General features: G+C 40.7%; 2 long non-coding RNA genes across 2 annotated transcripts; both read left to right on the top strand.

Annotated features, from left to right (window-relative positions):
• The first annotated feature begins 891 nt into the window (after nucleotides 1-891).
• LOC140250678 (uncharacterized) lies at nucleotides 892-6,514 on the top strand. Its single transcript, XR_011903234.1, has 3 exons — nucleotides 892-1,022; nucleotides 1,141-1,222; nucleotides 6,426-6,514. It is a non-coding gene; the product is annotated as an uncharacterized lncRNA (long non-coding RNA).
• A 704-nt stretch (nucleotides 6,515-7,218) lies between these two features.
• On the top strand, nucleotides 7,219-10,582 carry LOC140250679 (uncharacterized). The gene is made up of 3 exons (XR_011903235.1): nucleotides 7,219-7,403; nucleotides 9,922-10,136; nucleotides 10,541-10,582. It is a non-coding gene; the product is annotated as an uncharacterized lncRNA (long non-coding RNA).
• Nucleotides 10,583-16,151: the final 5,569 nt, after the last annotated feature.

Raw genomic sequence — 16,151 nt, 5'->3', positions numbered from 1 at the left:
GCATGAAGGGGAATCTTGCATCACAGAAAACACATCCTGCTCCGGGTGGAGGCCACTGTTGTAAAATTCCTTCAGATGCACACAGGAACACGTGGAGATTTTATTAGTCAAAGAAGTCTTCCAAGGTTGTCACCATTTATTGGAATTCCTGTGTTATTCATTTCAGTGAGGTTTATAATTATAACTGGTAATTACCGAGAATCCACTAAACAATTCCATAGGAATTCCACTGTGATCTGACATTAATTAACAACCAATTATAAATTTTAATATAACTTATAAAAAAAACCACCAGTGTCTGAATTCCTTCTTTCAGCTACGATGAAACGTTAGAAGGAAATCTGCATGTATAAGCTGGGGCCGTGTTACAGATTGATTAGCATTGCTGTGCATTACTACTCTGTTTCTATAATGCAGCTGCAATGTGGATAGGCAGCATCAGTCTACAGAGGATGTGACAGAATTTTTGTCCTCATCTTTGTCGTAAGAGGCATCTGTCTCACAGGGTTTCAACATTCTGTCATGTCGACAAGTGTGCACACTTCAAGCTTAGATTTTATCTGGCTTGTTGTGTAAATAAGTCTGATGTGAAGCATTGCTTGTATGCCCGATGCAAGCTCTCTCTGGCTTGAAAGTATAAGAATAGAGAAGACGTGTTAGCAAGTTAAGTGTATGAACATGGTTCTGGCATTGTTTGGTCACTCACATTAAGGATCTGCTATCATGGAATTTGTATATTCCCCCATCTGCCAGGTGGAATGCTATGTAGAGAGATGTGGGTAATAAAATACCTGGTTCACGTGGATAATCAGTACTAAGTCTCTTTCCTTTTTTCTTCCCTTCTTTTTCCTTTAGTTTCGTTTTGGCCTGTTTGGGCAGCTCAGCTCTGTAATCATCACTAAGATTTTTACAAAGGTGGGGAGAGTGGGATAATACCAAAATGCATTACGTGCAAAGCCACGTAGAGAATAAGAGACATAAAAGAAGACAAGAGATTCTTTTAGTGTGGATGGAATCACGAGGTAAGTTTGCAAAGCCTTGCCCTGCAGATTAATTTCCAGCATCTCCATTAAGCCTAATGAAAATCACATGTGTGTTTCTGATTGTTTCTTAGCATGTTTCTCCCTTGCCTCTTTGCAGTTTCTCCCTGGGATCTTCCACAGCTCCTTTGATCAGACCTCTCCTTGAAATGTGCCAACAGATCTGGTCCAAGTTAGTTAGAGTAAGTAACAGAGTAAAGTGTGGTCCTTTTAGCCACCTCCACACCTGGCTTTCAGTATAAAACATCACTGGTGTGAGTGCAAAGTAATTCAAGAGAATATAAGTGTGATCTGTTTTGTTGCCGATACTAGAGCTACTTGCTACTCTAAACCAAGTATGTCCGCTGTTGGGAGCGACCCTTCTCACATTTTTTATAGACACAGTTGTGTGGCTGATCCGAACTCCAGGGCTCATCGCTGTGTTGCTTTGTAGGGCCAAATGTGGTTTGATTTGTTGTGTTTTTCTTTCAGAAAAGTGCTGTGCTCTTTGTGCTATCTGAGATGGCACTCATCCTTTGTGATGGAAGGTCAGTTTGGGACCTGCTGCTGATTGCTCATGCGAATCTACTGTTCTTGCAGTCTTTACTGTTTCTCTGAGTCGGTGTAGGTGTACCACATTTCTCCTTCTGTTGTAGTTCTGTGGCACTGTTATGGTTTGTGCTGGCACTGATCAGTTGGAGCAGTCCTCTTATGTGAACTCTTACTTTGGAATCCACTGACAGTCTTGACAGATAGTCCCGCATGATGCTTTTTTGTTCCTGTGAGCATACCCTCATATAAAATAGATGCAATTGCAGCTGGGAAATGCCTGTAAAAATCTCATTCTGTAGTGTTGCATCTAATTTGTTATCAGGGCATCTCTGAACAGCTTTGGCAGTTAGCTGGAGATGTGTCACTGACAGCAAACAACGAGAAGTAGCCCTGACATTAGGAAATATTATAAACTTACTAGATAAGATCGGCTTCAACAGTGAATCAATCCAGCCCTATTGGACCCAGAGAGTATACAAGAACTAAACTTGTTGCATTTCCTTGTAAGTACTCCTAAAAGGGATTAAGTTTTTAAGATTTGGCTACATGCATTTCAGATACTAATATGCTTTTTTGGTTCTCTGCCCGAATAAGATTTAGTGGAATTTGGAGAGCAGCTGGACACTAAAGCTTTAGGAGATGGAGCGTCAAAGCAGGGCTTGTAGTAACCAACATCCTGTCAGCGTATCCAAATGTTCTATATTTAACTTACTGTTAAAATGATGTTTTGTTATTTTTGTCTACCTTCAGCAGAAAAGTTTGGGTTCAGTAAGATTAGAGAACAAGGCAAATTCAGTTAAGGCTATAAAATTTATCTCATTGCTTTCTTTTTTTTTTGCTTGCTGTTGATCTTATGGCAGCTGTAAGGGCAAATGGGGAAGATAGGTATTATATTTCAAAGGCAAAGTTATGAAAGTCTAAACTGCATCCGAAGTCTATTTTACTACTAATAATGAGAACTGGATGAAGAGTGTTTAAAAAAATATGAACCTGCCTCAACTACGTTGGTTCAGAAATAACGAATCTAATGCAGTTTTCCAAAGAATAATTGATATTATATAATCATAACTGGCAGTTTATGTCATGAAAGTGACACTTGACACTTTGCTGCCAACCAGTTTAACATCATCAATTAAAACATCACTTGTGTAATGACATTTTAGTAACCGGTTTAATATCATAAATTATGACATCACCTTCTTTTATGGCATCAGGGTTGAATGAAAGGCTTTCTTTAGAAAAAGAGAAAGGGGGAAACAAGGATGAAACCTTAGCATTACCTCTCATTTTGTGCTCGTAAAAGGTGTGCATGTTCTAGATTTCTGGTCACTCATTAGAGAGGATCTGAGAGCTGAAAAGCAGCAATCCAGTGTGAAATAAACATTTTAAAAGAGTGTGCTTTGGGTTAGCACAGACAGCCTCCCAGTAGATAATAGTTTCCTTTGCATAATGCTGATGGAAATCATCCAGGAAGTATGGGTGTACTTGTGGAACCCGATGAACTCAATTACAGTGCAGTAATATTTACTGAGATTTGGTGTGAAAGTTCAAGTTTGCATCATTACCTACAAGTGGGCGTTCTTTTTCTTCGTGGTCAGTGTCTTTTAGATTATCCTTTGTATTTTATTCCTCACCGAATGGTCAAATTTTGGTGCTATATTCTGATATTTTACATCTCAGAGCCTTGTTGGCACTGGATTTTGTTATGACTGCTGGTGATCTGAGCCTTGGGTTGGCAAATGGCTCCATCTATTTGTACCAATTTAGCCTCGTAGAAATAACTACAAGCCGGATGTGAATTGAGTTTGGAGTATTCTCAATTAAAGAAAGAGATCTATGAATGAGTATATTTGTAGGATTAACTGCAGGGACCCAAATATTTTCAACATATGCTTTCAGAGCCAGCTTCCTAAAGGCAGGTAGCAATCAAATTCCTTCTCTTCCTACCAAGGTCATTAAAAACATCAGTGACCACAGGCACAAGCGAAACGTGTCACAATCAAGCATTTGTAAAGTATTTGTGTTTTGTTTTTTTTTCCCTTTTGAAACAGAATCATTGCCATATTAAGCTGTGCTGAACTCCACTGGAACTGCAGCACGGGGTGATGTCTGGTGTAGGTTCTGTGCAGAAAATTAACTTTGTACATGCAGAAAGTCCCTGTGAATTCGTGTGATTCTCCCGTGTCTTGCGTTCATATCAGGTCCTTAAGTTGTGAAGTAGGAAATGGGAGGTAATCCTAGATAGGGAGTCAAATTTGTATTTAAAAACAACTGAGCAACTGTTGCATATTTACCAGGAGACGAGCATTTCCCTGAGTAATGTACAGGCTGATTTTCCTTACTAATTCCCAGTCTGTAAATCAAGGCTATGACAAATGAGTGCCACATGCCATCTGGGCAACTGTTCCATCCTCACTGAAGTGCCCAGTGTTCAAGAGATGCCCTAAATCTGGTGTGCCGATATGTACGATAATACTTTTGTAGACAAAACTTTAAGCAAATCCCTGTAAATTGTCAGTGCGGATCTTAGTGGTCTCTCGAGGATGCTGTGATTTACCTGCTCTCTTTTTCTCAACGTTTTTTTCGGAAGTTTTTTTTTCCTCCATGAATATTTATGTCGATGCCTCATTTGCTGACTGAATTTCCACTCTGCTGGAATTATGCTTCCCCATAGTGCACCCAGGAAAGGTGAGCTGTTAGAGGTGAGGAAAAGAGATTCCATGACCTTTAGGAAATAGCAAGTGGCACTAGATAAAATGTACTTTGTGATGGGTTACTTATGAGTTGGTTGGACATAATTACCAAAAAATTATTATCTCTCTGAAACAATTAATTTTGGGTAGATCAGACTCCAGATCTCCAGAAACTCTGAACTTTCACAAATGGGCTTTGCCCACTGCCACTCTTAGGCAATGAGTAACTCTTAAAATAGGCATAGGTGATAGATAACACGTATTTCTAGTTATGAGTATGGACTTATTTACTGCTGGCACTTCTTTTAAAGTATGGTAATGTAAAGGTGCTAGATTCAGTGCTTAAGAATGTGTTTCCTTGGTGATAAAGCTTTCACTAAGCATGTTATCTGTATATTCTCTCTTACACGCAGACAAGAGATGATTCACACTGTGTGTTATAGGTCTTGTGCCTTAAAATTGAGTCCTCCATTGACTTATGGCTGAGAAACATAGAAATCAAATCCACAGATGGTTCTTCTTAAAAGTGAAGTTTTGGCAAAAGCAATGAAAGCCATAATGCATTACAAAAGTGTGCATTTTTTAAAGTTGTTTCACTTCCTATTTTCTCTCTACAAAACTCCCTGAAGTTAGGAGGGCTCTTGTGTTTCATCCTGCAGTTTCAGCAGAGCACGGCCTTTATTTAGCATGCCCTGCTACTGTCTATTAAATGCAAAGGGGATGTTAGCTCAGAGGGGTAGGCAGATTAAATAAATAAATGCTCAGACTGAAAACTCTCTGGCACAACGTAGCAATTTTTCTAACGATGAAGTAGTTGTGGTCAGAAAACTCTCCAGTAGAGAAATAGAAACAGTTTTGGAAAAGTTTAGGTGGGATAGAAAAATGCATTAAAACCATCCTTGTCCTAACAGAGAATTGCGCTGACACTAGAGTGAGAAGTTGGTACCGTTGAAGCCAAGTTTTACCATTCTTCCCAATTAACCTTCATTGGTAAGTAAAATAAGGCAGAGTTAGCCCGTTGTGTGCCTGTGGGCATCTAACTCGTGTTTATGCTTTCTTCTGGCCTTCTGTAGAGGGATGCTCTTGCTATTCATCAGTTCTAACACTTAGGAGCTAGCAGGTGGTGATAATGCAGAATAGGTAGATGTACCAGATGCAAAGTGAAGGCAGGCCGGCTACCAGTGAGACCATACTGATGACAAAAAGTCATCATGCTAGCCCACGTTACACGTGAGGGTTCAAGAACTATAAATGGCAAAAGGTTATGTGCATTAATTGCATCATAAAGAAGAGGGGCCCCAAAGGAGGTTTGGTCTCAGCTGTGCTGTGTCTGGGACAAACAATTAATGAGAGATCTTACAATCTCATTAGGCAGGGCAGAAGCAGAGAGTATTAATCTCCTGTTCTCCGTGTTTGAGACTTGAGTTCAAATACGCCTACCGTTTGCACAAACAATCCATAGAGCGGAGAGGAATGGGTTTGCCTTTTCCCTAGATCCACTCCCTGTTTCAGGGGCTGGCTTTTCTTCCCCTTCTGTTTCCACCAGCATGAGCTCTGCGACACTCCTCGTTGTGCGGGATTCATCAAAGACTTGTTTAGATTTGCTTTTCATCTCTAAATGTCAATTCTGTTCTTACAGTTTACAGTTTTGAAAGCTGCAGTGTCATATGATAAAATGTGGGCTGTTCTATTCCCAGTGATTTTCTCAATTTTTGAGCATTCCATCACTCCCTGCTCTCCTAGCACGTGCAAAACTGTCCCAAAACTGTGCTTTTTATTTTTTTTAATGGTATTTTTATTATGGAGGGTCTTCAGGATCATGTCAAGTTGTACAGTGTTTCTGAAGCAGAATGGAGAGGGAATTTCTGGCTGTGCAGGTTGCAGAACCTCTTGTTGGCCACTTACTTACTTAAGAGAAATGAGCTGGATGCTGACCTCTGCGCAAGCTGTAGCCCAGATCATAACAACTTGCTTGGAAGAAAAATGAGACTTTGGAGAAACCTTAGAGATGGAGCATAGGGTTGCCTCACCACAGAACAACCCTGTAGAAACCAGAATGGGACTTATCGGGGATACAGGCTGTGAAAATCACTTTCTGCACTCTCTGCCTCATGAATGCAGGTCTTGTAAGGCTCATCTGGAGAAATCTATTTGTTGCTAGGTGAGCATGAATGGCAATACAAGGAGCCTGGATGAATGTGAGCCTCCAAGTGGACTAACGCCATACCGATGGCTCATTATTGAGTCCAGAAGAAAGAAGGTACAGTGCCTTCTACAGCTCACATTACTGCTTTTGGATTTGGTGCCGCTCTTGATTTGGCTTTGTGATGGCTTTTGCTGGAGCGGTTGCCTAGATCTCAGGTTTGGCATTGTTCTGTCTCATACTGTTTTCTTCTAACCTGTCTTTGAAAATGTCAGTAAATGGAAGAGGTGCCATTTTGTTGATAGTGAAGGCAGCAGAAGGATTTTCTCCCCCATCTCTTGGTTGGCTTTGAAATTCTCATTTAATGTTGACATAAGATTCTTACTCCTATCACCCAGTCTGTCTATTCTGCTTAAATATACCACCTCCAAACATAATGGACATGATAAGAAGAGTGTATTTTTCTTTTTAAACCAAGTCAAAAGAAAGCAAAAACAAAACCCCAAACCAGCAGTATAGTTAGCACGGAGCAAATGTTGACCTTACTGCTTCATTTTTTTTTCTTTTCCTTTATTTTTTCTTCCTATTCCCCTTTGTTTTTCTCCACATCTCCAGGATACATAAACTCACTGTCACTTCCAGAGCTCTTCCTAGCTATGCAGCTGCCATTCAATGAATGCACAGTAAAATTCCTATGACTGCCCATTCCTTTATGCTCAGATAAGTATTAGGCCGGGATCCTTAAATGTGATTTGCTCGCCTTGACTTTACCCATTACATAAACAGATTTGCAATTTTACAGGAAAGAATACGAACCAAACCAGCTGCCCTCTAGCCTGGAAAATCCCTATTGAACATCTCCGTTGGAAAATTCCTGCATCAGGACAATTAAATATAAGGAGATTTGAACAACGCTGGTTTTACCAAGGCTTTGGATGGACAGTGCATTTCCTAGACAGCAGTATCCTTAGTAAAACTGACGGAAAATGGAGTGAGGTAAAAATTAGTATTTTTCTTATCCCATCCTTATACATACATATATATAGATACTAAGTACATAATATATATATACTAAGTATATTTCTGAGTGATACTACTAATAAGATATAAAAAGACTTTATGGTTTCCCGTGAGATGTTAAGATGGATCATTCTTGTGAGAGCAAGGAAATGAGTTTGAATGGGGCAGGTTCTACCTCATTTTGCTGACCGTGTTGAAGAAGGGGTAGGAACTAAAGCATACGTTATTGTCTGTACTTACTTTCAGCTTTGCTGGTGTTGCCATATTTATCATCAGGTACAAAACTGACATGTTTATGAGGTAAATAAGTATTTTTTTTTAGGAATATTTATTCCTCTCCATGTTGAAACATTTTAGATGAACAAAATAGTGAGGGGGAAAAAAAAAACACCCAAGATTGTGGGGTGATTTTATTTTAGTTTAGATGTTTTTTTTTTCTTTTTCCCAACCATGTATTTCACAGTCACTGTTGCCAATTCTGGCTTACTGACAGTAGAGCTGTTTAGTAAATGCTTTTAATTTCTTTCCCAGTGAGAGTCAGTCATCTTCCAAACAAAATTCTCCTTACAAACATGGTGTGATAGTTCATAGCTAATATATCTCTTCCTTCGTGCCTGGTTATGAGGCAGGGAGGATGAACTGCTTATGTTGAAGACTATGATATGTTTTTAAGCTTCTTTCTTGTTGTTCTCCATTCTTCAGACCCCACTGCAAGTATCTTATACGAGCACTGGAAATTGCACCGTGCTGCAGAGAACAGGGATAGATATAGATGCACAGGTGATGCAAAAACATAACCATACCCCTGACATGTGGCTTTGTTAGGAGCACTGTGAGCATCAGCCTTGACTTTAAAATATGTAGTTGCTTTGGCACTGGTGGTGTGATAAACAAGAGAACATTTTGTCATTTTCTTTTATAAATACCCACAGGACTTGCATGGCTTCTCATTGGTTGGCATATCAACCCTTCACTAAATACAACAATGATAACCTAATGGGTACATCACTTAAAATAAGTTAAGTGTCCTGGTTAATAAAGCTTTGCATGAATTCTATCTAATTCAAGCAGTTTCAGCAAAAAGCATAACAAGTAGCCAAGCTGGGATAAAAATGTTTTTGTTTCACTACTTTCTTCCTCATAACATCCTTCACACGCTATAACAGTACTTTAGTCTTTAGAAGAATATCTAACAACGCGATTGTCTCAACACCAGGCACGATCCCAGTGGAAATTAAAATTGCATGCATTTTCTCATCACTCTTTATTTAACAACCGGGAGACTTTTAATATTTGAAACTCAGCAAGAAAATTGTCTTGAAACACAGAGATTCCTTTGGGGTAATTTCACTTTTGTTTTCTATGAACTCTAGCTGAGCATATTATTTTTACTGTAATATAGATCCACGAATTGTATAATGATTAACAGGGCTTTCTGTATGTGCTTCTCAGCTAACATATAAGGAAAAATAACAAAGAACATTCCGATAACATCATTTGAGTTAGCTAGCATTACATTAATAAGGATGCCCTGTTTCACTTTCCCTCACAGTTTCTTTTAAACACCTCTTCAGTGGCTGTGTGAGTGAATGTACAAAGTCACTGAAAGGCAATATAGTTGTGGCACTTCTTGAATATTCACAATAGCATCGGGCAAAAGAGGGTGAAAGAATAAACAGAACTCTGCTGTGAGTATTTGATGGCTGGAACAAGTGAAGGCAGGAAAAATACTTCAGATTCTAACATCAACTAAGATTACAGCATCTTATCCAGAGCTTTGTTTGATGGAAAGAGCAAAAGTTGTTTCTAAGAACAGAAGACGTCAGAGAAAAATATACAGACTTCTGCTTTGTTTACATGGAGAATGTTTGAAAAGCTTTTGCACTGTTATTTCCCCAGCTCGCTGTAGGCTAAGACAGCAGAGTATGGCTGACAAGAAATAGGACACTATCCTATTAGGCTATTGCATAGCCGCTTCCTATATTCATTATAGTGTAGACCTGTTCTGCAGATTGAAGACTCAGAGGTCAGTAAGTACCTTTCAGAAAACTCCATTCACATTCAGAGAATGTGGTTATCATACTCCCTTGCTTTGGGCTTTGTTGCTTGTTTTCATGTTTCTAGCAGAGTAACATCAACACTCCTTTCATACTGCATACACTCTTGATGTTTCCATCTTTCAGCATTTCTGAAACCTGCCAGTCCCCACCAGGAATTTGGGGCTCTTCCCTCAAGTGTTTCTACCAAAGTCAATGCGGCAATACCCAAGGTCATTCTTTCTGCACAGCTTTATACTGGGACTGAGATTAGCACGACAGGTTCAAACCCAATCTGCTAATCAGCTATGATTCTATGATTGTACACTGAAATTTATGCTCAGATACATTTATCTTCAATTTTTCGCTCTAATTTTAACCCTTTCCAGTGAATCTGAATGACAAAATCTTTTTCTCTCACTGAATCTCTTGGCTTTTGGTTGTTTGCTTTTTTTAAGCTGATTGCCCAACAAAGGAATGCCTCAGGCCTCCGAGTTGTTTCTGAAATGAGGTGTTAGATCTACCTCTCTGGGATGGAATCACTGAGACCAAACAGAGGGAGAAGGTGCTTCATGTGCTTTTCTTCCTGTTAATACCGTGAAATGCACAGTGTTTGCCATGCTGGAACATTCTCCATCAGACTCCATTTCAGAGGCACAGTGCGTACTTGTGGGTAAGTCTGTAAGAAGTGAGGTTACTGAAGACATCTATTCTCACACAGTTCTGCCAGTTGCACGCAGACCTCAGGAAGCTTCATGGTCCAAATGGACGTGGGATACTTGTGGAATATGTGGGTAGCCAACAGCAATGTGGTGTTAAAGGAAATCCACAGTGCTTTGCAAAAACTCGTCAAAACATCAGTTTGCTATCAGAATTCCTAGAAAGCCAGAAGCCTGTTGCTCCTTAGTTGGGTTTTTGGTTGTTAGTTTTGGTGTAGTTTGTTTTTTTCAATCCTCCTTGTAGTTTCCAGAAACCCCAGAAAGGTTTTACAGCTATCAAGATTAATGTGGGCACTTTTTCCAGTCTAAAATCCAGGATGCGGATCTGAAATACAGATGTCGTTCTTCTCTCTCCTAGAGATTTCACCCCAGAAGCCCTCACCTGCCATCTCTAAAAGGAGCACGTCCTGGGAATGCTGTAGGTTATTTCTGTTAAAAGACCATTTCCAATATGAAACCTTTTGATGTCTTGAAGGGTTTTTGTAGCTTCGTGTAATGCTAATTGCATATGTGCCGGAGAAGAAAATGGATGTCTAGAGAACCTGATAAGAAAGGGCTTAATGAGGAAAAAATACAGGAGATTGATATCTGTTGTCTTCCTTCAGGGCTCTCCAGGTATCTCAGGGAAGTGCTCCCAGCACAGTACTGAGACTTCAGTATCCTGACAGTGGGTGAAAAGACTGTTTCTGAAAAGAGGAGGCTTGCAGGTGGGCTCAGGGCAGGCTCTCACTGCCATTGGGATCCTTTTGCCAAGAGCAGGAGCGTTGAAGATGTTGTCAGAATTACCTGCATGCAAGTCAGGTGCGTCGTGATGGTTTGAATAAGTTATTGTCAAAGGCTTCTGTCAAACCTTGTGCTGTTCAGCCCACATACTCATATGTTCAAGATGAGCCTTTGGAGAAAGTTACTGCTGCAGTTTTTCCAGGCAATGGGCTCTTAGCCAGTAGCTGATTCTGCATTATAAACCTTGGTAACTGAGTTAAATTGGTTGAGGCTAGGGTTGTCTTTGTGCACAGCAGACACTAAGCTATGATCTGGTTATTGTGTGCACTGTGGTGTTGTGGAAGGGCAGATATCTGTACTAGAGTTTAACTTCATTTCCCACTGAAAAGCCTTGTCATCGCCTTGTCCAGGCACCAGAAAGACTTTGGTTTGTGTCAGTCATGGGTAGCTCTTTGAAGCGTACACAGCTCTTGTCAGGTTATTCACTAAAGCTAACAGTCATTTCTCTTTGCAGATCTCCCTAGTCACCCTTTTAAATGTTGCTCCTCACATCATCACAGCCCTATTGGAATCTTTGTGATTATTTCCTGAAGTCTGTTTCTTCTGTATTACCACGACTGATACAAGCATATTACAGGATTTCCCTTTATTCCAGCCAGAGCATCAGTTCTTTAGGAACAAACAGGTAATCTTATTGATAGAAGCTGTTGGTCTGGAGGAGGCAATTTATTTCTTATTGTTTCTGGTATTTTAACAAGGACAGTTAACCCTAATTCCAAATTCTCTTGTGAGATTTTTGTCTTCTGGGCAAGAAAATCCATTGCCTCCCCCTTACCCCTTTTCCCAAACAATCTTCTGCTGTGCTAGGTAGATGGAATGTATAGGTGATATCCCTTTTAGAAATTACATCCATAATATATCATATGTATTGTCATTATGATGTATTAATGTAATGCATCATCAGAGAGCTGTCAGACTGAAGATTTATTACTCCAAAATAAGTTATGGTAAGACACTGGGGAATGAGTTGACAGAATGTTTGTTTACTTTTCTAAATTAAGAACTTTCAGAGTAAGTTTAAAGATCTCTTACCTGTATGAAGTAAGTTAGGGGTGGGAGGGTCACAAAAAGGAGGACCTGAATCAAAATCACAGAATGACCCGGGTTGGAAGGGACCTCAAGGGTCATGAAGCTCCAACCCCACTGCCTGGCAGGGCCACCAAACTTCCACTTTTACTAGATCAGGTTTCCCAGGGCTGCATCCAACCTGGCCTTGAGCACCTCCAGGGCATCCACAACCTCCCTGGGCAGCCTGTTCCAGGGCCTCACCACTCTCCTAGTAAAGAACTTCCCCCTAACATCCAACCTAAATCTACCCTCTTTCAACTTAAATCCATTTCCCCTTGTCCTGATATTATCAGTCCTTTCAAAGAGTTTATTCCCCTCCTGGATATAGGTTCCCTTCAGGTACTGAGAGGCTGCAATGAGTTCACCCTGCAGCCTTCTTTTCTCCAGGCTGAACAAGCCCAGCTCCCTCAGCCTGTCTTCATAGGGGAGGTGCTCCAGCCCACTGATCATCTTCATGCCCCTCCTCTGGACCCCAGAAGGATTCTGGAGGCCTCATAAGAATAAGCATTTAATATTTTCTTCCCCGAGATAGTTTCCAAGAAGTATAGTGTACAGAGCCTAAGTGTACAGCTTAGAAGAGAACTTCATGAGGCAGTCAAATTCATTTAAATCAACCCAAAGAGGACTTTATTGATTTTTCCCTTTAAGGAAAACAGTGTCACCAAAGCATAAATCCTTGGGCTAAAAAAGGCCCTTTGGACTAAAACTGTTCCAAAAATCCTACATTATTCTCTGCACTTTGGCCAGGTGTGTTCAGTGGACTTACAAACCCGCTTCAGATCCGGTGAAGTCAGTGTGAGTTTTTCATTAGATGTGCACAGACTTTGGATCAGGCTCCTTTGCTGCATCATGTGGTGAAGCCATGAAACTTGGCACATTTATAGCATTGTAACATAAAGCCATCTGTGTACAAGCACAAACTTTTCCTTACTGCCAAAGTGCTTAATGTAATTACAATCAGGCTTGTTTCTTCTCCACTCGCTTCATCCATATGCTGAGATGTATGCAAACTTGAACTGGTAAAGAATCCCACAGCATCTGAGTGTGCGTGCTGCTTACAGCAGTATACATTGCTAACCTTGTAAATCTTATGCCCTTCTCTATTTCAAGGAACACACACACAGTTATAGACTGTCTTATGAGGAAACAGTCTGGCAGCAGAAGAATGCCAAACAGTTCAGGCTGGGTTCCTTTTCTTGCTAACTACACAAGACACCTGAATTAGGAGCCCAGTTGCCCTTACTCCTGATGAGTAGTTAGAAGTGTCCCAGGTGGTGGGTGCCCGCAATAGGAGCTGCCTTCAGGAGGTATCTTTCACATATTGCTGGCTAGAGAGTGAGCAAAGCACTGCTGTGTACCTTGTTCTCCATCTGAAGGAGATTACATTAAGTTCTCAGGCTGTCCCAGTCCATAAGCAGCTGCAAAGTAGTTGTTTTATCACGCGGTTCACTCTGTGTTGACTTCAAATAATTCTAATTGCAATAATATCCCGTGGCTTTTACTACTTTGCTTGTGTTTTGTGTATGATGTTATTTGCATGCAATTTCTTCAATTCAAAATATATTCTTGGTCAGTGGAAGTTAAATACCAAAGTTGCTCACAGGTTAATGAGTGCACTGTTCCTGCTGCTGACTGACTGACCCTATGGCCCATAGGCATGTAGTTGACATTATCAGTAGGGATGGTGTATTTGAAATGGATGTTAACAATAAAAAGAAACATATGCAGTGGATGCATTTGAAGGAGCAGGGAATAAGACTGCAGAAGAAAACTGGTAGAAAGCAAAAGGTGGTCATGCCAAGAAAGACCTACATTTTCTCTTTCTGAAGAACAGCGGTGATAAGTATGATCACACAGATACATTGGCTCAAGCCATGTATATATTTTTTTTAAGATATTATCTAAAATGGGTATATGAAGTTGCTTATTAAGCACCTGCACTTCGCAGATGACAGATGACACACAAAGCTTTAGTGGCTATCCCAAAGGCTGAGTAGATACGTGGTCATGGTTTTAAAATGGACTACTGTACATAGGTATTATAGAGCCATCTCAAATAGAGCAGAGATTTGCTTTTCTAAACCAGGATGTATGAAGGGTGTGATTTAAAAAGTTCTTTGTGTGTATTTGTTGTGATCAACTGACGTGTTTGGCAGAAGATGGATCTGGTTTTCTGAAGCATCAGGTAGGTGGGCTTGTAGGATCAGCACATGAAGGATGGGAGTTTAGGGGAGACTTGGGGTTAAGATCTATAGTCTGATGACAGTAACTTATTTCCTAATGGCACGATGCTAAAAGGACTTCTGACCCAGCTGCAAGTGTTAATAGGCAAAGAAGTCTCGGAGTTGAATGTTTCTGTGGGAGGTTGCCACAGGTTCTACAAATTGGAAGTCTGAGCACTTGAGTTATATAGTTATGAGGTCTTTGCCCAAGCTTCTGTCCGCTCTCTATTTCTCAGTAGGGCTTTGCTTAAATTTAGTATCTGTGGTGGTTCAGACAGTCGTAGGTCAGCGAGTCTGAAAGGAGATAAAGTGTCTTGGAAAGACCATATGAAATCTATCATGACAAACCACTGATAACTCCACATCTTATTAGCTTCAATTAAGTATTTCCATGGGAAACCATGGAACTGTTTAAAGTCACGATGACACATAGACACACTTTGTTCCATCCAAAGAAGTAATCTGTTTTCCAGATTTCCAAATTTTGGTGTTGTTTTTTATTATTGTGTTGTTTTTTTTTTTCTTTCTTTTCCTCCTTTTAAAAAGAAATAAATTAGAAGAATTTATCTTGGGCTCGCTACAGATTTAAAAGGAGGAAGAAAAAAAAAAAAGGTTTCTTCTGTCCGACTTCTAAATTATATGCATGACTGGAGATAAATATGTTTTTTATTTATAACTGTGGAGAGGTGCCAACCAAAGCCTTTCATATGACGCACTGCTGCTGCGGCGGAGAAGTACTTAAAACAGTCCCAGTCAAGTTAGGCCCTGAGACTTTTCATGCAACTTCATGCAAAATGGCTAAGGACTTTCATTTATTTCTGCTTCCTTTCCTTTTGAACATCTTCAAAGGTTGCAAGTGCAACGCGCTTCAAGGATGCCAGGCTTCTTCCTGCCGAGGCTGGAAACCACGCTGGAACATGGGAAATTGCAGCTACCACAGATGGCAGATGAGGATTGTTTGCAGGCTCCCCTGGCCCTCCCCTCAAGACTGGTTACAGTTGGATGAAGGTGATGGACAGTGGCTGGCAAAGCAAAGAGTCACTGTGCTGCTGTGAGACTGGGATGAATGGACTTTGACAATACCGCTGAATAGGAGTGCTTGTGGAGCCCGTACAAACAATCTGTAATTGTCAGAGCTGAAAAGTAAAAACATGATTATAAACTGCGCGCAGGATCAGCTTATGTCAGCTTTAAATGATTTAAAAGTCTAGTGTCTGGAGCTGCATCTCGCTTGCCTGTAAAACTCCTTAAAGAGGACTTACATAACCGTACAAGCATGTCTCTCCCTTCTTGTGCATTTATTGTGAAAGCTAACCCTTTGTCTAGCACTCAGGAGATGGTTTTTAAGACAGATAAATCAGGAAACAGGGGTTTTTCTTGATTTAAATGGAAGAGATGCTTGCCTTGTCAGGGCAGCGCTTTTAGAAAGCCCTGGTTATCTCAGCACTGTGCAGGAAGGGCTCTCAGTAACCACGTGTTGATGCGGCCCTGCTCACCTGGCAGCTTTAGAACCTGAATAGATGTGAGACAAGCTTCTAAAAGCAGTAAAGTTCCCTGAGAGGGAGCACAAGAAGGCCTCTTCTGTTACCTAGAGCCCACCATCATTACGCCTGACCCTGGCTCATTACCCCTCCGTATCTGCGGCAGATGGTGACCTTTGGTGGCACTGCACAGCAGTGAGCGAGGAGATGCCTTCCTTGGGATTGTGGCTCCTGAATGCCAAACGCAGCATCTTCTTCCTCACTCTGTGTCCAGCCTTCCTCTGCACCAACACACCCACAGAAACTGAAGCACCACTGTGTACTACTAAGCAGTACTATTTGGGTGGTGGGCTGCACTGCCAACTTTGCCACAAATACCTCTTTCTATCTTCCTATCGCCCCGCAGCAGCATGGA

This window comes from Excalfactoria chinensis, chromosome 3 (genome assembly GCF_039878825.1).
Source record: "Excalfactoria chinensis isolate bCotChi1 chromosome 3, bCotChi1.hap2, whole genome shotgun sequence".
NCBI classification, from domain to species: domain Eukaryota; kingdom Metazoa; phylum Chordata; class Aves; order Galliformes; family Phasianidae; genus Excalfactoria; species Excalfactoria chinensis.
Note: the sequence above shows the minus strand (reverse complement) of the source record. Positions and strands in the feature narration are given on the sequence as shown.